This window comes from Balaenoptera borealis (assembly GCF_965194805.1).
Source record: "Balaenoptera borealis genome assembly, chromosome: 13".
Classification (NCBI taxonomy): Eukaryota; Metazoa; Chordata; class Mammalia; order Artiodactyla; family Balaenopteridae; genus Balaenoptera; species Balaenoptera borealis.
The window spans coordinates 40,008,890-40,027,241 of NC_138870.1; the positions used below are offsets into that span (position 1 = coordinate 40,008,890).

Here is an 18,352-nt window from a genome sequence, read left to right on the forward strand (position 1 = left end):
TTTCTTAAAAATTGCTTAGTTTTCCCTGTCTCTTAATTTCTCCCACATCTTCCAATATTCTATCAGTCCACTTTTCCATAAGATTAAAGTACATAATGCATCAATTCCAATTCCAAAATAAATGAATTCTTTTAAATTTGCAAGGGCTATGACATATAGCTCTATGTTATAAAATTTGAAAATCTTGCATTTTAAAAGTAGAGTGTTTATGAGTGTCCTTTTAAAAAAATATGTAGACCATTAAAAAATATTGATAAATCATACCATCTTCAAGTGGCAGCACTTCTCTGGGAGGCAGTAAAGCTTAGGGGCTGAGCGTCTGGTATTAGAGCGCCGAGCTTCAAATCCTGGCTCTGTGCTCACCTGCAACTAGAGACTCACCGTCTTGTGCCTCAGTTTCCTCATCCTTAAGATGGAGATAATAATACCTACCACAAGGATTCTTGGAGGTTTAACCTAGATAACATATACTTATCTATATACTATAGATAACTATGTTATATATATTATATATAATTATATATCTCTATATCTATACTCTATAAAGTATATAAAGTATTATATACTTCATATAATGCCCGATGCACAGTAAACACTTAGTGAATGTTAGGTATTATTTTGCACAATAGTGAAGGAAGAAACAATATTTAAAATACTGAAAGACTTTATCTAAAGCTTATGTATGAAAAATATGAACACAAAATTAAGAGGAAAGTAATAAGCTGGAATAAAAACATTTGCAGCATGTGTGACAGAACAAAAGGTAAACATTTCATATATCATAAGCCTTAGATAAAATAGAAAAACAGGCAAAGTACATAAATTCTGTGGTTTATAAAAGAAATAAAACTGGCTATATGGGGACTTCCCAGCGGTCCAGCGGTGAAGACTCTGTGCTTCCACTGCAGGGGGCATGGGCTCAATCCCTGGTCTGGACTCCAAGATCCTTCATGCTGTATGGTGCAGAAAAAAAAAAAAAGGCTATATGAAAACATATCTGCTTTCATTTATAATAAAAATTGCATATTAAAATATAATGTATACAAAAAAAGAGAGAAGACAAATTGCTAATATCAGACATGAAAGAAGGGTTATTACTACTGATCCCACAGATATTAAAAGAATAATAAAGGAGTGTTATCAACAACTCTATGCCCACAAATATGATAACTTGGATGAAATGGACCATTTCTTTGAAAGACACAATCTACAAAAACTCATACCTAGGAGAAATAGACAATCTGAAAAGTCTATATCTATTATGGAAATTGAATTAGTAATTAATAATATTCCCAAACAGAAAGTACCAGGCCCAGATGGATTCACTGGTGAATTCTACCATACATTTAAGGAAGAAATGATACCAATTCTCTACAATCTCTTCCAGAAATAGAAGCTGAGGGAATACTTCCTAACTCATTCTATGAGTCCAGCATTACCCTAACAGCAAAACCAAACAAAAACATTAAAGAAAGGGAAACAAGCCAATGTCTCTCATAAACATAGATGTGAAAATTCTCAACAAAATATTAGCAAATCAAATCCAACAAAGTATAAAAAGAATTATACACCATGATGAAGTAGGATTTACTCCAGGTACATGAGGCTGATTCAACATTTGAGAATCAATTAATGTAATTCATCACATCAACAGGCTAAAGGTGATCATATGATTATATGCATAAATGTAGAAAAAGCATTTGAAAAAATCCAATACCCATTCATAATTCAAACAAACAAAAGAAACCTTAGCAGATGAGGAACAGAGGGTAACTTCCTCAACCTGATAAAGAATGTCTACAAAATACCTACATCTAACTTCATACTTAATAGAAACTAGACACTTTCTCCCTAAGATTAGGAGCAAAGCAATGATGCCCCCTCTCACCTCTCCTTTCCAACACTGCACTGGAAGTCCTAACTAATGAAATAAGATTAAAAGAAGAAGTAAAAGGTATACAGTTTGGGAAGAAAGAAATAAAACTCTCTTTGCTCACAAATAACATGACTGTTTGTGTAGAAAATCCCAAAGGAAGAACAAAAAACCTCCTGAAACTGATAGATGATTGTAGACAGGTTGTAAGATACAGATGAATGATACCAAAGTAATTGCTTTCTTATATACCAGCAACGAACAATTGGAATTTGAAATTTAAAACACAACACCATCTACAAAAGAAAGAAAAAGAAATACTTAAGGAAAAATCTCCAAAAATATATACAAGATCTAGCTGATGAAAATTACAAAATTCCGATGAAAGAAATCAAAGAAGATCTAAATCAATAGGGATGTATTCCATGGATAACAAGAGTCAATATTGTCAAGATATCAGTTCTTTCCAATTGGATCTATAGATTTAACTCAATTCTAATAAAAATACCAGCAAGTTATTTTGTGGCTATTGACAAATTGATTCTAAAGTTTACACGGAGGACCTTCCCTGGTGGTGCAGTGGTTAAGAATCCGCCTGCCAATGCAGGGGACATGGTCTGGGAAGATCCCTGGTGTGGGAAGATCCCACGTGCCGCGGAGCAACTAAGCCAGTGCGTAACAAATACTGAGCCTGCTCTCTAGAGCCTGCGAGCCACGACTACTGAGCCCATGCACAACAACCACTGAAGCCCATGCACCTAGACCCCGTGCTCCATAACAAGAGAAGCCACCGCAGTGAGAAGCCTGCGCACCGCAACGAAGAGTAGCCTTCGCTCACCGCAACTAGAGGAAGCCCGCACGCAGCAACAAAGACCCAACGCAGCCAAAAATAAGTAAAATAAATTTTTTAAAAAAGAAGTTTTTATGGAGAAGCAAAAGACCCAGAATAGCCAATACAATATTGAAGAAGAAGAACAAATTTGGAGCACTGCCACTATCTGACTTTAATTCTTACTGTAAAGCTATAGTGATGTGGAATTAGCAAAAGAATAGACAAATATATCAATGGCACAAAATAAATAGCTCAGAAATAGACCTACACAAATCTAATCAACTCATCTTTGACAAAGGAGCAAAGGCAATTCAGTGGAGAAAGGATAATCTTTTCAACAAATGGTGCTGGAAATCCACAGGCAAAAAGAAAAGGAAAGGGCTTCCCTGGTGGCGCAGTGGTTGAGAATCTGCCTGCCAATGCAGCGGACACGGGTTCGAGCCCTGGTCTGGGAAGATCCCACATGCCACGGAGCAACTGGGACCGTGAGCCACAACTACTGAGCCTGCGCATCTGGAGCCTGTGCTCCGCAACAAGAGAGGCCACGATAGTGAGAGGTCCGCGCGCCACGATGAAGAGTGGCCCCCGCTCGCCACAACTAGAGAAAGCCCTCGCACAGAAGCGAAGACCCAACACAGCCAAAAAGAAATAAATTAATTAATTAAAAAAAAAAAAAAGAAAAGGAAAGAAGGAATTGACACAGACCTTACATCTTTCACAAAAATTAACTCAAAATGGATCACAGACCTAAATGTAAAATGCAAAACTAAAATTCTAAGAAGATATAAAAGGAGAAAATCTAGGTGATCTTGTGTTTGGCAATGAGTTTTTAGATTCAACATCAAAAGTGCAATTCATGAAAGAAAAATTAAGTGGAACTTCATTAAAATTTAAAACTTCTGCTCTACAAAAGACACTGTTAAATGAATGAAAAGACAAGCCATAGACTAGGAGAAAATATTTACAAAACACGTATCTGATTAAGAACTTTTATCAAAAATGTACAAAGAATTCTCAAAACTCAACAATAAGAAAACAAACAACCTAACTTTTAAAATGGGCAAAAGATCTAACACCTTAACAAAGAAGCTATAGATGGCAAATAAGTATATGAAAAGATGCTCGACACCATATGTCATTAGGGAATGACAGACTAAAACAAAAATGAGACGCCTATTAGAATGGCCAAAATCCAAAACAATGACAATACCAAATGCTGGAGAGGATGTGGAGCTACAGGAACTTTCATTCATTGCTGGTGGGAATGCAAAATGGTCCAGCCATTTCAGAACACAGTTTCTTACAAAGCTAAACTTACACTTATTGTACAATCCATTAATTGTACTCCTTGGTATTTACCCAAGTGAGTTGAAAATTGTGGCCACAGGAAACCCTGCATTTCAATGTTTATAACAGCTCTATCATACTTTCCTGAACTTGGAAACAACCAAGGTGTCCTTTAGTAGGTGAATGGATAAACAAACTGTGGTACATTTATAAAATGGAATAGTATTCAGTGATAAAATAAAATGAGTTATCAAGCCATGAAAAGACATGGATGAACCTTAAATGCATATTGCTAAATGGAAGAAGCCAACTAGAAAAGGCTATATACTGAATGATTACAGCTATATGGCATTCTGGAAAAGGCAAATTATAGAAATAATAAAAACAGTAGCGGTTGCTAAGGCTTCTGGGGGAGGGGAAGATGAGTAGGTACAGTACAGAGAATTTATAGGACAGTGAAACTATTCTGTATGATACTGTAATGGTGGATACATGATATGGTGAAACATGATAATACATGACACCATGAAACATAATGGATGCAAACAAACACTTGTCCAAACTCATAGAATATACAACACAGAGTGAACCCTAATGTAAAGTAAGGACTTTAGTTAAAATAATATATCAATATTGGTTCATCAGTTGTAGCAAATGTACCACACTGATGCAAAATTTAATAATAGGGGAATCTTTGGGGGTGGGAGGAACGTGTATGAGAACTCTATACTTAATAGTCTATTAATATATATATTTTATATATCATTGTATATAATGATATAACATGTTTCACCCATGACATTTCAAAATTGTTTTTGTATTGCAATATCCACTGTTAGTGAGGATGAAATCTACTCTCCACTCAAGGCCTGAGTTATCCACTTTTTAAATTACATATGTATTTATACATATAGTGTAGGTGTGTGTGCGTGTGTGTATACCTTCTTTAAAACCTCTGTTTTTTTCTCAGTGTTCTCTACAAAAAAAAAAATTCATATTCGCTCCTATCCTTATAGAACCTAGAGCAGTACCTAGTCCATAGTAGATTTCCAGTAAATATTTGCTAAATCAATGTTGAATGATATGTTGAACGTAGATGACTATCAGTGCACTAAAATGTGCTGTCATCTAGTTCATATGTACTTCTCCATCTTATTTCTAATGTTATAATGATAGGCATTGCCAAATGCCTTGCTGATATCTGGATACAATGTGCCTATAGCTTTCCCCTGCTGTGTCAGACCACTAACTCTAATCCATCTCAATTTGGCTTATTAGAGAGTATGTGGAAAAAATAATAAGGGCAGTTATTATTACTACTGTTTAGTAAAGGGCCCATGAGATGTGGATTAAAAGGCACAGTTGTTCATTTAAATTCTATTTCCCCAGTGTTCTTAAAAACAAAGTAGAGATTTGTTTGAAGTTATTTGGAAGGCTCTTTGAAGTCCTAGACAGTATGGTTATTCATACTGCCCTAACAGTATTTTATTACCATTATTATTCCTTAACAAAAAAAGCAGACATTTTTAAGTTCATCTTTGAGTAAAACTGAGCCTCTACCTGAAAACAGGCCACTGAGCTGTGCCCAACTGTGAAGAAATATTAAAATCCATTTAGATCAACTACAATATCAGCATATTGGTGTTACAAATATCCAATTATCTATATTTGTTTTAAGCACCACAGATAAAATAAAAATAATGCCTAGAAGATTCTTATGTGGCAGTCAGGCTTTGAGAACTTGACTTCAATGAACTACAGAGACAAAGAAATGAGAATTCATTAAGAACTCTGTACTTCACGGAAGGGTTAAAATTTGCCATGACAGGGAGTTGCTACCCAATAGCACCATCTCATCTTCCATTCTTGGGTTGGTTATACTCTGAGAAGTGGTGCCAAAATTTGCCTATCAAGAAATTATGCTGCACTGCAGAAGTACATGAGTTTTCAGGCTATGCCAGCCTGGACGCTGCCTGGGAAACTGTCACTGGTTTCTACTACAACTAGAAGGGAAAGTGTTCCCAAGGCAAGAATGTTTTCAGAATTCTGTCTCTCTCCAGCCCTTCTGTAGCTCCTGCAATCCTCACTGCTTCCCTGTCTTCTACCCACTGCTCCCATTTGATAGGATTCTATGTGGTTCCCCATTCCCAGATGTTTGCTCTAACTTGACTCCCTCACTGTCTAGATAGAAGTAAAAAAACCTGGATACTGGAGCCATATTCTCTAATGAAGCAATCTGCTAGAGCAGAGTGGCTCCTGCCCACTTAAATGGTACATGTGTTCTCCAGTTTGCCACAATCCCCACTATTCCCTTATGTCTCCAACACTGAGGCTAAGTATTAAGTTTTTATTTACCACTATACTTTCACTTCTGTTTTATCCTTATGGTAGATCTGTCCCCATATATAATATTTATCAGAAGTGGCAAAACACGAGATATGAGAGGTTTAAGAATTTTTTTTTTTTTTTAAAGTATAGTATAGTCATCCCTTGGTACACACAGGCAATTGGTTCCAGGACCCCCAGAAGACACCAAAGTCCATGGATGCTCAAGTCCCTCATATAAAATGGCATATATTTGCATATAACCTATGCACATCCTCTTGTATACTTTAAATACTCTAGATTATTTACAATACCTAATACAATGCAAATGCAATGTAAATAGCTGCCAACACGTGGCAAATTCAAGTTTTACTTTTTGGGACTTTCAGGAATTATTTTTTTTTTTTTTTTAATATTTTCAATTCCCAGTTGGTTGAATCCACGGATGCAGACGGAACCTATGGAACCAGAGGGCCAGCTATACACGTCTTAGAGTTAACAAAGACTACTCCTACATGTTTAATATGCAAAATGATTGTCCATACAACGAACAAACCCTGTTCCTGTACCCTCTTCCATCTCACGTCTAATCCCTACAGCCACGGGAGCTTGCAACTCCTGGTCTTGTTCTCAGGCGTCTGGGTGTTCCTGGAGTGTGTCTTAGGTTCTGGATTAGTCCCAGTTCTCGCTAGTTTCCTTAATCCCCCCACTGCCTACAGACCAGGACAGGCAGGTCAGACATCTAAAAGTAAAGGTTCTGGTGGCTCTAATTCTCCTCCTCATTTACATGCCTCATTGTCCACAAATAAGCTGATTTCCACAGTTGAACCATAATATTTCCTCCTAGTTTAGCATTAATGCTATATATTCGGTGATTCTTAGTGTAGAAGAATCTGAATACCCTAGTTCAGTTACCTCCCTAATCATTTCATCTCCTTGTAATTGAGGGTATGTGTAGATTGTTATAACCAGCAATTCATTTAGCCAATAGTTTTTTTTTTTATGAAAATGAAGGAAAGGGAGGGAGGGGGGAGCAGAGACAGGAAGAGGGACACAAACAGGGCTCAGTAAATGTGAACCAAAATATGATCAATAGTTGGCATCAGGACTAGTGTGTTTTACTCTGAGTCCTCTCTCCTTGGTAATGCCTTCAGCCTACTGGAGACAAGGCAAAACTGTATTTCCATTTTCTGCACTCTCTCTTTAAATTAATTAATTATTTTAAAAATCCTAGGTTTTTTGTTTGTTTTTTTAAAACATAAATTTATTTATTTATGGCTGTGTTGGGTCTTCGTTTCTGTCCGAGGGCTTTCTCTAGTTGCGGCAAGCGGGGGCCACTCTTCATCGCGGTGCGCGGGCCTCTCACTGTCGCGGCCTCTCTCGTTGCGGAGCACAGGTTCCAGACGCGCAGGCTCAGTAGTTGTGGCTCACAGGCCCAGCTGCTCCGCGGCATGTGGGATCTTCCCAGACCAGGGCTCGAACCCGTGTCCCCTGCATTGGCAGGCGGACTCTCAACAACTGCACCACTAGGGAAGCCCAAACCCTAGGTTTTTAAAGGACCTGTTCTGTTGGAAAGGAAAGTGAAGAAACAGATCTGCGTGTAATCATCCGCCTTCCACTCTGCACCCCCAAATCTCAGCACACCTCTGGGGAATAGACTGCTTAGCCAGTGTCCCCCTCCATAAATAGATGGCTGTCTGAATGGCCAGGGGCTTTGATAGACTCATCCAGAAGAACTGGAGTCAGCTTCATTGGCATCCAGATAAAACGTCTCACTGCTCAGATTGGCAGGGGCATTGAATGGGATGTCCGCAGACAATCAGAGTACCAAAAGCTCATTAGGAGAAGGTGTAGCCCAAGGTGACCCTGGTGGTCTCTGGCTGAGGATCTTCAGGGGAAAAAAATCTTTTTAGGTCCTAAGAGACATCCCGTGGTACAACCACCAAGAAAAGGGACTTTAGCCCAAAAGTGACAGATGGAGGACTAAATTAGTTTAAATCTTTGTCCCCAGATGTAAAAGAAATGATTAGGAAATCTCAGTGTTGGCTTGAAAAAGTGTGTGGGATTGGTTGAGAGCCAGCCGGCAGCTGGGCTCATCTGGGAGCACAGATAAGAGTTGAGACTCTGTAATTAGCTCCAGGAAGGAGGAAGCCCTGAGCCACCCCCCCCACCCCCGAGCAGCCTGAGGCCACAGGGTCATGCCCACCAGCTGGCTGAGGCTGCCGCTCTCACCGAAGCCCTCTGACGGCAGTGCCATCTCTCTCCTGATAGGACGAGGGTGACCCAGCAGATCGGCAGGTGGCCAAGAGGAACTCCCAACGGCCCTCTTCTCCTCTGAGCACGGGTGACAATGTGGTATGCCCCGGACCTCTCTTCCTTCCTCCTCTGGACTAAGCCCTGATGGGACAGGACAATAAGGAAATCGCCCTTTCATGACCCTGTGAGTATGCATTCCTCGTCAGCAGACTCGGCCGCAAGGTAAAGGACTTGCTTCAGGCTGTTGAGCTGGGTCCTGGCCCCTGGCCATCAATGATACGTCTCCTGTTCTTAAGACATCCACCGAGAGAACTTATTCAGACAAAACATTTGGGGGCTTTTTCTATTTAGGACTTTCCCACTTAAAGAAATAAGAAGCTCCTCATCTAGTTTTGTTTGACAGCCTCAGCAGATGACAGGCAAAGTTTGCAGATTTTTCTTAGGCTACTTCCTCCTAAAATTTGTCTGTGGTTAATCACGCTCTGCAAGAGACAGTTTCTCCTTCAGCCTGGGGGCTAACATTCTGTGACTCCACCAAATGTCCAGGATTTCTGAGCCTGCTGTCACCAGACACAACCCCGAAACCCAAACAGTAACACTTTAGGTGATGGACTTGGGGAAGTCAGTTTAGCGCCAGGCTTTGTTCCCCAGAAGTTGTGAGTCAAAACAGTCTGCCTGACTTGGCCACAATATTTTAATTTCCATTTCCATCACCTTTCTTTTTTTTTTAACTTTCTATTTTATATTGGAGTATAGTTGATTAACAATATTGTGATAGTTCTAGGTGTACAGCAAAGTGATTCAGTTATATGTATACATGCATCTATTCTTTTTCAAATTCTTTTCCTATTTAGGTTGTTACATAATACAGAGCAGAGTTCCCTGTGCTGTACAGAAGGTCCTTGTTGGTTATCCATTTTAAATACAGCAGCGTATACATGTCAATCCCAAACTCCCTAACTATCCCTTCCCCCCAACCCTTCCCCCCGATAACCATAAGTTCGTTCTCTAAGTCTGTGAGTCTGTTTCTGTTTTGTAAATAAGTTCGTTTATATCATTTCTTTTTAGATTCTGCAAATAAGCAATATCACATAATATTTCTCTTTCTCTCTCTGACTTACTTCACTCAGTATGACAATCTCTAGGTCCATCCATGTTGCCACAAATCGCATTATTTCGTTCTTTTTAATGGCTGAGTAGTATTCTATTGCATATATGTGCCACATCTTCTTCATCCATTCCTCTGTCGATGTACATTTAGGTTGCTCCCATGTCCTGGCTATTGTAAACAGTGCTGCAATGAACACTAGGGTGCATGTATCCTTTCAGACCATGTTTTTCTCTAGATATATGCCCAGGAATGGGATTGCAGGATCATATGGTAGCTCTATTCTTAGTTTTTTAAGGAACCTCCATACTGTTCTCCATAGTGGTTGTATCAATTTACATTCCCACCAACAGCGCAAGAGGGTTCCCTTTTCTCCACACCCTCTCCAGCATTTATTGTTTGTGGATTTCCATCACCTTTCTTGATGTGGCACCACTATAGGCATGTGAGTGGTGAGGTGCCCGGTACTGAGGGTGGGCAGAGATCAGGGGCAGGGGGAGTTGGCTGGCTCTGGACCTCGCTACTTCCTAGCTGACTGGCCTGGGGCAACCCCTGACCTAAGAAATCCCTTCCCTCATTTCATCTTCCTCCTGGAGACAGGAACACTAACCTGGCATGGTGGTTTAAAAGGTAACAACTAATGGACACCTAATATCTGGATGGAAATTAGACTCCTAATAAATGATGGCAATAATTATTATTGTTGACTTTGTAAAAAGAGTTAAAACACTTAAAGTGCTCAGAACAGTATACTTGATAAGTGTTTATTATTATTTATTCTTGTGATCTAAAGGAACCCAGATGCCTTATCACTTTGGGATCTGCAGGCCTCACTGAGGTAATGCTATGTATTTGGCTAACATGCCTATTGAGAAAAGGCAGAAGGTTTGATATTTTCAGAAAATTTTTCACACGATTTAGCAGGTTAAATTCAGCCTATGAAAGGGAAGTGAAATTGTGTGATCTGCGTCTTAGGAAGAACAAAGACTGCAGGTCAGAGAATGGGGTGGAGGAAGAAAATAATATACCTGGGAAGTTAAATTAAGAAGCCACAGCAGGACTGCAGATCTGAGCTGAGGTCAAGGCTGTAGGGAGAGAAGGGGACTTATCCAAGATGGTTCAGCAGGTAGAATCTACCCTACTCCAGGTGGATGAAGGCAAGGGAGGAATCACAGATGACCTTGTAATTTCTGTCGTGGGGCAATTAAGTAAATGTTGCCTTCACTTACTGAGAAGAAGAACAAGCTTGGGGAACAGGCTCATTAGTTTAGAACTGATTTTAAATTGGATCTTTGCATAGTTGCAGAATTTATTCAACCAGCAACAAAGAGACATTTCTTTCTTCTTAGGAATTTTTGTCATGTATTTTAAAACTACTCCGTGATTTAACTAGCATGCATCTCCAAGAATAAAAGCATATATGGAACATAAACGCAATCAAAGTTTTTTGTTCTGATACCAGTATATGAGGTGACTGAGTCAACAATTATGCAACACTTAGAAATCATGACTAAGAAAATAGAATATCAACATATGATTCAAAGATTTACAGTCATAGGTTAATTAAACTGGTGAACACTAGATTCAGAGAAGTGGAAGTAATTTGTAGTTCTCCATCTTCGTTTTTTTAAATGTATTTCAGAGATTCAACAACAGAATGTGTTAAGGAAAGGAATGTCCTAAAGGAGAAAGAAAGGAAGGCAATAAGAAATAACCAGTAACATTATTTTTGTAAATAATAATTTGGAAAAATATTTAAAAGCCTACTATTTTACTGGTAGAATGGAATAGTGATACACATTTGATCTATAAAATAAATGATGCCATTTGGGGCAATCATTATCTTTATAAAGCAAATGTCCTTCTGAAGAGGGTCTGACCAGAAGCCACTTTTCACAATGCTATTTTCAGTCATATTCATATCTTCAGTAAGATTTTTCAAATCCTTTTTCAGTGATAGAAGTGATGCCCTAACATAAGGCTGTAACTGCATTTCCAACATTGAATTACAATCATCTGCTTCTGTGTTTCTCCCTGACTGACTGGGAACTCTTGAACACAAAGACTGTATCTTACTCAGCCTCGTACCCTGGTGTCAGGCACTGTGCCTGGCTCTGGAAGCACTCAGTGAGATTTACCTCACAAAAAAAGAAAGGAAGAGTAGCATGCATCAAAAATATTAAGCAATTTCTACCTTCCAGGACAAGACGACTTCAAGTTCAGGACTTCTACAGTAAATAATGTTTAAAATATTAGAACTTTTCTCTATAAATGTGGTATGACCAAGTTTCAGATAGCTTTGAAAATAAAGGAAATTATTGCATCCATAATCCTCCCATGCAAATGGATGAAGGGTTAGCATTTTGGTTTTAGCAAAGAATAATGCTACCACTGTTAGAATTAATGTATAATGCCACTTAAAAGCATGCATTTAAAAAAAAATACACCCAGTTTTATTTTATTGAAGTATAGTTGATTTTAAATGTTGTGATAATTTCTGCTGTACAGCAGAGGGATTCAGTTATACATATATACATATACATTCTTTTTCATATTCTTTTCCATTATGGTTTATCACAAGACATTGAATATAGCTCCCTGTGCTATACAGTAGGACCTTGTTGTTTTTCCATTTTATGTATAATAGTTTGCATCTGCTAACCCCAAACTCCCACTCCATTCCTCCCCCTCCCTCCCTCCCCCCTGCAACCACAAGTCTGTTCTCTATGTCTGTGAATCTGTTTCTATTTAATAGATAAGTTCATTTGTGTCATATTTTAGATTCCACATATAAATGATATATGATATATGTCATTGTCTGACTTACTTCACTTAGTATGATAATCTCTAGGTCCATCCATGTTGCTGCAAATGGCATTATTTCGTTCTTTTTATGGCTGATTAGTATTCCATTGTACACATGTACGACATCTTCTTTATCCATTCATCTGTCGATGGACACTTAGGTTGTTTCCATGTCTTGGCTGTTGTGAAAAGTGCTGCTGTGAACATTGGGGTGCTTGTATCTTTTTGAATTATAGTTTTGTCCAGATATATGCCCAGGAGTGGGATTGCTGGATCAAATGGTAGCTCTATTTTTAGTTTTTTAAGGAACCTCCATACTGTTTTCTGTAGTGGCTGCATCAGCTTACATTCCCAAAATATCCATATTTTTAAAAACTGACAGGGTTGTGAATAGCCCCCTCCAATATGACAAGTTGAGAAGTAAAAGGCATTTTAAAGATGAATTTTTCAAGCACAGATCATGAATGTAAAAGGTAAAGGGAGATTCTTTGCCAGCTTTTCTTGGTGAGAGAAAAATGATGCTCCCAGCGTTTTGCAGGTCTAGGATGAAGCTTTTTTGTTTGCATAGTTTATGCCAACATGGATTGTGTATAGGAAATTTGTTGTCACTAATAAATAGCTAAGTCAACTGACCCTTAACATAAAACATCTCAAAAAGAGTGTCTTCGAGCACTGGCCTGGGGTTGGACAAAGCTGTGTTCTTACAGATATGGTGAACAGGTGAATTTTAGAGAACTGGATGTTCAGTGTTATTCAGCCTGAAAAAAAGAAGGAAATCCTGTCACCTCCATCAACATGGATTAACCTTGGGGACATTATATTAAGTGAAATGAGCCAGACACAAAAAGACAAATACTTGTGATTCCACTTTTGTGAGGTGTCTATAGCAGCCAAATTCACAGAAACAGAAAAGTAGAATGGTGGTTCCCAGGGGGTGTGGAGAGCAGCAAAAGGGGAGTTATTGTTTAATGGATAGAGTTTTTCAGATTTGTAAGATGAAATGGTCTGTTTCACAACAGTGTGAATATACTTAACAGTGCTGAACTGCACACTTGCAAATGGTTAAGATGGTAAGAGAGAGAGAGAGAGAGAGAGAGAGAGAGAGAGACTGGAATCAGAAAACTAAGCCAGTAGTCTGGAGTCTTCTAATAAAACGTAATATTATTTAGAGGTGAGGGACATTGCTAAATAATTCAGGGCCCAATTCTCCTAGGGTATTAAATTATTCTTTGTGAAAAAGGTTTACAAACTTTTATTTTTCCTGAATTTCCTGAAATTCATGAACCGTGGCTCTGGGACTATGGGACCAAGATTCAGGAGGCCTGGTCCTTGGTTCAAGCTCAGTAGTTAGCCATTGAAAGTCTATTTTTATACTGCTAAATTAGTAAGATAATTTAGTAATTATTTTATATTACTAAAGTATGGTTGTATGTATACTAACTCCTAGAATAAATTGAACATTGACCAAGTGCCAAGCACTCTGCTTACAACATGGCCTGTTCAATCTCCACAAGTGGAATTGGACCAGAGAGCTTAAGTAACTTTCCCAAAGTCACTCAGCTCACAGGTTACAAACTTCGGACTCTGAACTCATTTCTTCTGCCTGCATAGGCCGTGCTCGGAACCATGAAGCTACACTGGAGCAGAATAGAGAAGTCACGTGAAACATAAAAATTCTAAGAAAGTTTGCAGAAAAGTTAAAGCAATCCTGACAGAATGAGGTCTCTATAAATTCCGTTCCTCCGAAATTGAGTTATTTGTAGTGAGGTGGATGGACCTAGAGTCAGTCATACAGAGTGAAGTAAGTCAGAAAGAGAAAAACAAATACCGTATGCTAACACATATATATGGAATCTAAAAAAAAGAAAAGAAAAAAAAAAGTGGTTCTGAAGAACCTAGGGGCAGGACAGGAATAAAGATGCAGACATAGAGAATGGACTTGAGGACACGGGGAGGGGGAAGGGTAAGCTGGGACAAAGTGAGAGAGTGGCATGGACATATATACACTACCAAATGTCAAATAGATAGCTAGTGGGAAGCAGCTGCATAGCACAGGGAGATCAGCTCGGTGCTTTGTGACCACCTAGAGGGGTGGGATAGGGAGGGTGGGAGGGAGACGCAAGAGGGAGGAGATATGGGGATATATGTATATGTATAGCTGATTCACTTTGTTATACAGCAGAAACTAACACACCATTATAAAGCAATTATACTCCAATAAAGATGTTAAAAAAATTTTAATAAATAAACAAATAAATAAATAAATAAATTCCGTTCCTCTCATTCCATCCATCCTGGTGAAACCACGACCTGGGCTCTTGCCAGCCTGTAACCTCCCAAACTCTAGCAACTCTAGCCTTGCTCCTGTACAACACAGAAGTTTGCATATACCGAATTAGTGCAGAATTGAGTCCAGTTACTAAATTCAGCTCATGAGAAGTTTTGATCCAGTCTCAAAGTTCTTTTTTTTTTTTTAATTTTTTTTCTTTTTATTTATGTATTTTTTATTTATTTTTGGCTGCGTTGGGTCTTTGTTGCTGTGCACGGGCTTTCTCTAGCTGCGGCGAGCAGGGACTACTCTTCGTTGCGGTGCGCAGGCTTCTCATTGCGGTGGCCTCTCTTGTTGTGGCGCACGGCCTCTAGGCCCACAGGTTTCAGTAGTTGTGGAGCGCAGGCTCAGTAGTTGTGGCGCACGGGCTCAGCTGCTCCGCAGCATGTGGGATCTTCCCAGACCAGGGCTTGAACCCGTGTCCCCTGCATTGGCAGGTGGATTCTTAACCATTGCGCCACCAGGGAAGCCAAAATTCTTAATATACTCTCAGAGAAGACTTTGTGCCCCCAAAGAAACAAATTATTCATATGTGCTTGAAAGTGCTAAATGCAAATGCTCTAAAGAGAAAAGATCAAAAATACGTACTGTTTCAAGTCATACAAGCAAAGAAAACACATATTTTTTGTGATTTGCCAAATTTGGTCCTCTTTTTAAGGTAACCAGGCATTGATTTGAACACAAACACACACCAGCAGGCTGAAATAAGTAAATATTTAGTGGGCTCATTTCTGACCCGCTTGAAACACTCAGTTCCAAGAAGATAAGAAAAATAAGTGTTCCTTAAAATAGAAAATGTGGCTATAATGATAATGGCTCATAGAAAGATAAGTCTAAATTAATCTGTGGCTGGAACTATTAAAAAGTTGTTAATATTAAAGGAACCATCATTTCTGCCCTTATATTCAGAATACTTTTTCACTAAATTGTATTTCGCTTCTGTGAGTTTGCTTTTAAATAAATCATGGTTTAAAATAAATTATAAATTTCTAATGGCACATTAACATAAATAGAAACTGAAAGGCAAAACCCCGATCCGACTAAATACCATCCTTGCCTGCTCCGCACCTGCACCCACGTGGCTGAAAACAGACTAGAGAAAACCGACCACCCCTGCTGGGCACCCTCAGTCGAAATAAGGGCTCCCAGCTTTAAGTGGGCCTCCGTGCTGTTGAGTAATGGCAGCCTCTTTATCCCGCAGATGACAATTTCATACCTTCTTCTCCATCCTCAAACCTCTAATCTCACCTTCCCCCAGCTTCACTCTCAACTGGTGACCTGGACCTTGCTGCCTATTTCATTGAGAAAAGAGCAATCAGGAAAACCCCAACCAGCTGTCACCTCCACATCACGCGTCTTCCCTGGCGTTTCTCTGGTTGAACTGTCCACGCTCCTACCCAAGGCCAAGCCCTCCACTTGGGCACTAGAGCCCATCCCTTTCGCCAACTCAAGGGCACGGCTCCAGAATTCTCCCCATTTCTCCTGCAGCATCTGTTTTTCCCTGTTTACTGAATCATTCCTGTAAGCATACAAACACGCTACCATTGTTCCCCATCTTAAAAGAAACAAAAGCTCTCTTACCACCACTTCCCCTCCAGCTGACTTCTCTCTCTTGGCTTCCCTTTAGAGTAAAACTCCTAGAGGGGGGCACTGCCTCCAATTCTCCTCCTATTGTCTCTTAACCACTCTAACCCGCAGTTGTCCCCACCACTCTGTCTAGGTTCCCAATGTCCTGCCAATGGCCAAACATCCCACTTGACTTATCAGCTATCTCTGACTCAGACCATCCCTCCTTGGAGTCCTCCCTTGACACATGTTTTTCTCTTGGCTCCTGGGACCTCACACATTCTTCTTCCTGCTTCACCAACTCTTCCTTCTCAGTCCCTTTCCAGGTTCCTTCTCTTCTTCCTGACCTCCCAGGCGTGGAGCGCCCCAGGGCTCAATTCTCAGACCGCTTTTCTTCTCTAGCTTCACCGTCTCCATTGGCAACAGCATCCAAACCCAAACCAAACTGCTATCTCCAGCCTGGTCCTCTCCCCTCAGCTCCAGATCCCCATTCCACAAATGACTATGGATGCATAAAAGGAATCTCGAACAGAACAAGCCCTCCACCCCCAAACCTGTTTCTCCCAAAGTTTCTCCATCTCAGTAACTTCATCCAGTAACCTCATCCCTCCTGTTGCTCAGGCCAAGAGCCATGGAGCTAGCCTTGTCTTCCTTCCTTTTCTCACACCCTATCTAATCTCCACAGGCAAATCCTACCACCTCTACTTTCAAAATATATCCAGAATCTGACCCTTTCTCATTCCTTGGCTAATGTCATTCCGGCTTAAGGCTCAACTCCTGCCTTACTCAGTAACCTCCTAATTGGTCCCCCTCCTTCCCCTCTTACCCCAGACAGTCTAGACTAAAGTGGTGTTGATTTTCTGCTCAAACCCTGCACAATGGCTCCCAAAATAAAAGCCCAAGTCCTTTCAATGACCTTGATCTGCCTCCCTTCTTCCCTGAGTGTGTCTCCCGCGTCCCCCTCCCTTGTTCACTCAGTCTAGTCACGCTGGCCTCCTTCTTGTTCTCTCTGCTTGGAGCTTTCTCCCCACAGATTTCCACATGGTTTGCTCCGTGACCTCCCTCTGGATGCTGTCGGTCCCTTCTGTCTTCTGGTTCTCAGCTGGGTCTCGGTAACAAAAGACAGATTAACAGGAGAAAAGCTATGAAGTAGCCTTCCAAAGGAAATGAAGACCTAAAGGAAGGTTCAGCCTGAGTGTTTTCACACTGGGTTTGATGAAGATTGATAGGACAAAGGGTAAGCGCTAAGGGCGGTGAACAGAGGGAACTTAACAAGGCCTGTTTGTTGGAATTCCTCTCAGAGTCCCTTTGTCTTCCGAGATAAGGATGCTCCTTTCTTATGAGTATAGAGAGGGCCCCTCCCACACAGGGTCTTAGGACCTGCTTCAGGGGCCATCAGAGTCCTTCCAGTACCTGCTGTTTCTCACATTCTTTCAACTTAAAATATTTAGCATGTCGAGGTGCTGTATTCTAGGGTACAGTGTTATGAACCCTGTCGCCACACCATTTAAAATTCCAACCCACCGTCCCTACGTCCTCCCCATGCAGCAATCATGTTCCTCTTTTCTTTCATCTAACATATTATTCTACTTAATTTTTATTTATTTATTTATTTATTTATTTATTTATTTATGGCTGTGTTGGGTCTTCGTTTCTGTGCGAGGACTTTCTCTAGTTGTGGCAAGCGGGGGACACTCTTCATCGCGGTGCGTGGGCCTCTCACTATCGCGGCCTCTCTTGTTGCGGAGCACAGGCTCCAGACGCGCAGGCTCAGTAGTTGTGGCTCACGGGCCCAGCTGCTCTGCGGCATGTGGGATCTTCCCAGACCAGGGCTCAAACCTGTGTCCCCTGCATTGGCAGGCAGATTCTCAACCACTGCGCCACCAGGGAAGCCCTCTACTTACTTGTTAATTGTCTGCTTCCCCTCAGCCCAAATGTCAACTCTATAAGGGCAAGGTTTTGGTTTTTTTT

The 18,352-nt window shown here is 40.2% G+C and overlaps 1 protein-coding gene across 8 annotated transcripts in view; it reads left to right on the forward strand.

The window, feature by feature from the left end:
- The window catches only part of PCED1B (PC-esterase domain containing 1B), a 146,097-nt gene that overhangs the window by 110,767 nt on the left and 16,978 nt on the right, over positions 1–18,352 (forward strand). For 5 of the 8 annotated variants that reach the window (XR_014233105.1, XM_082349464.1, XM_082349463.1 and 2 more), the window contains one exon: positions 8,589–8,757. The exons of the other annotated variants lie outside the window; for them this stretch is intronic. The gene's annotated coding sequence lies outside the window, so the exon portion shown is untranslated. The remainder of the gene's footprint in view (positions 1–8,588; positions 8,758–18,352) is intronic. 8 annotated transcript variants of the gene reach the window in all.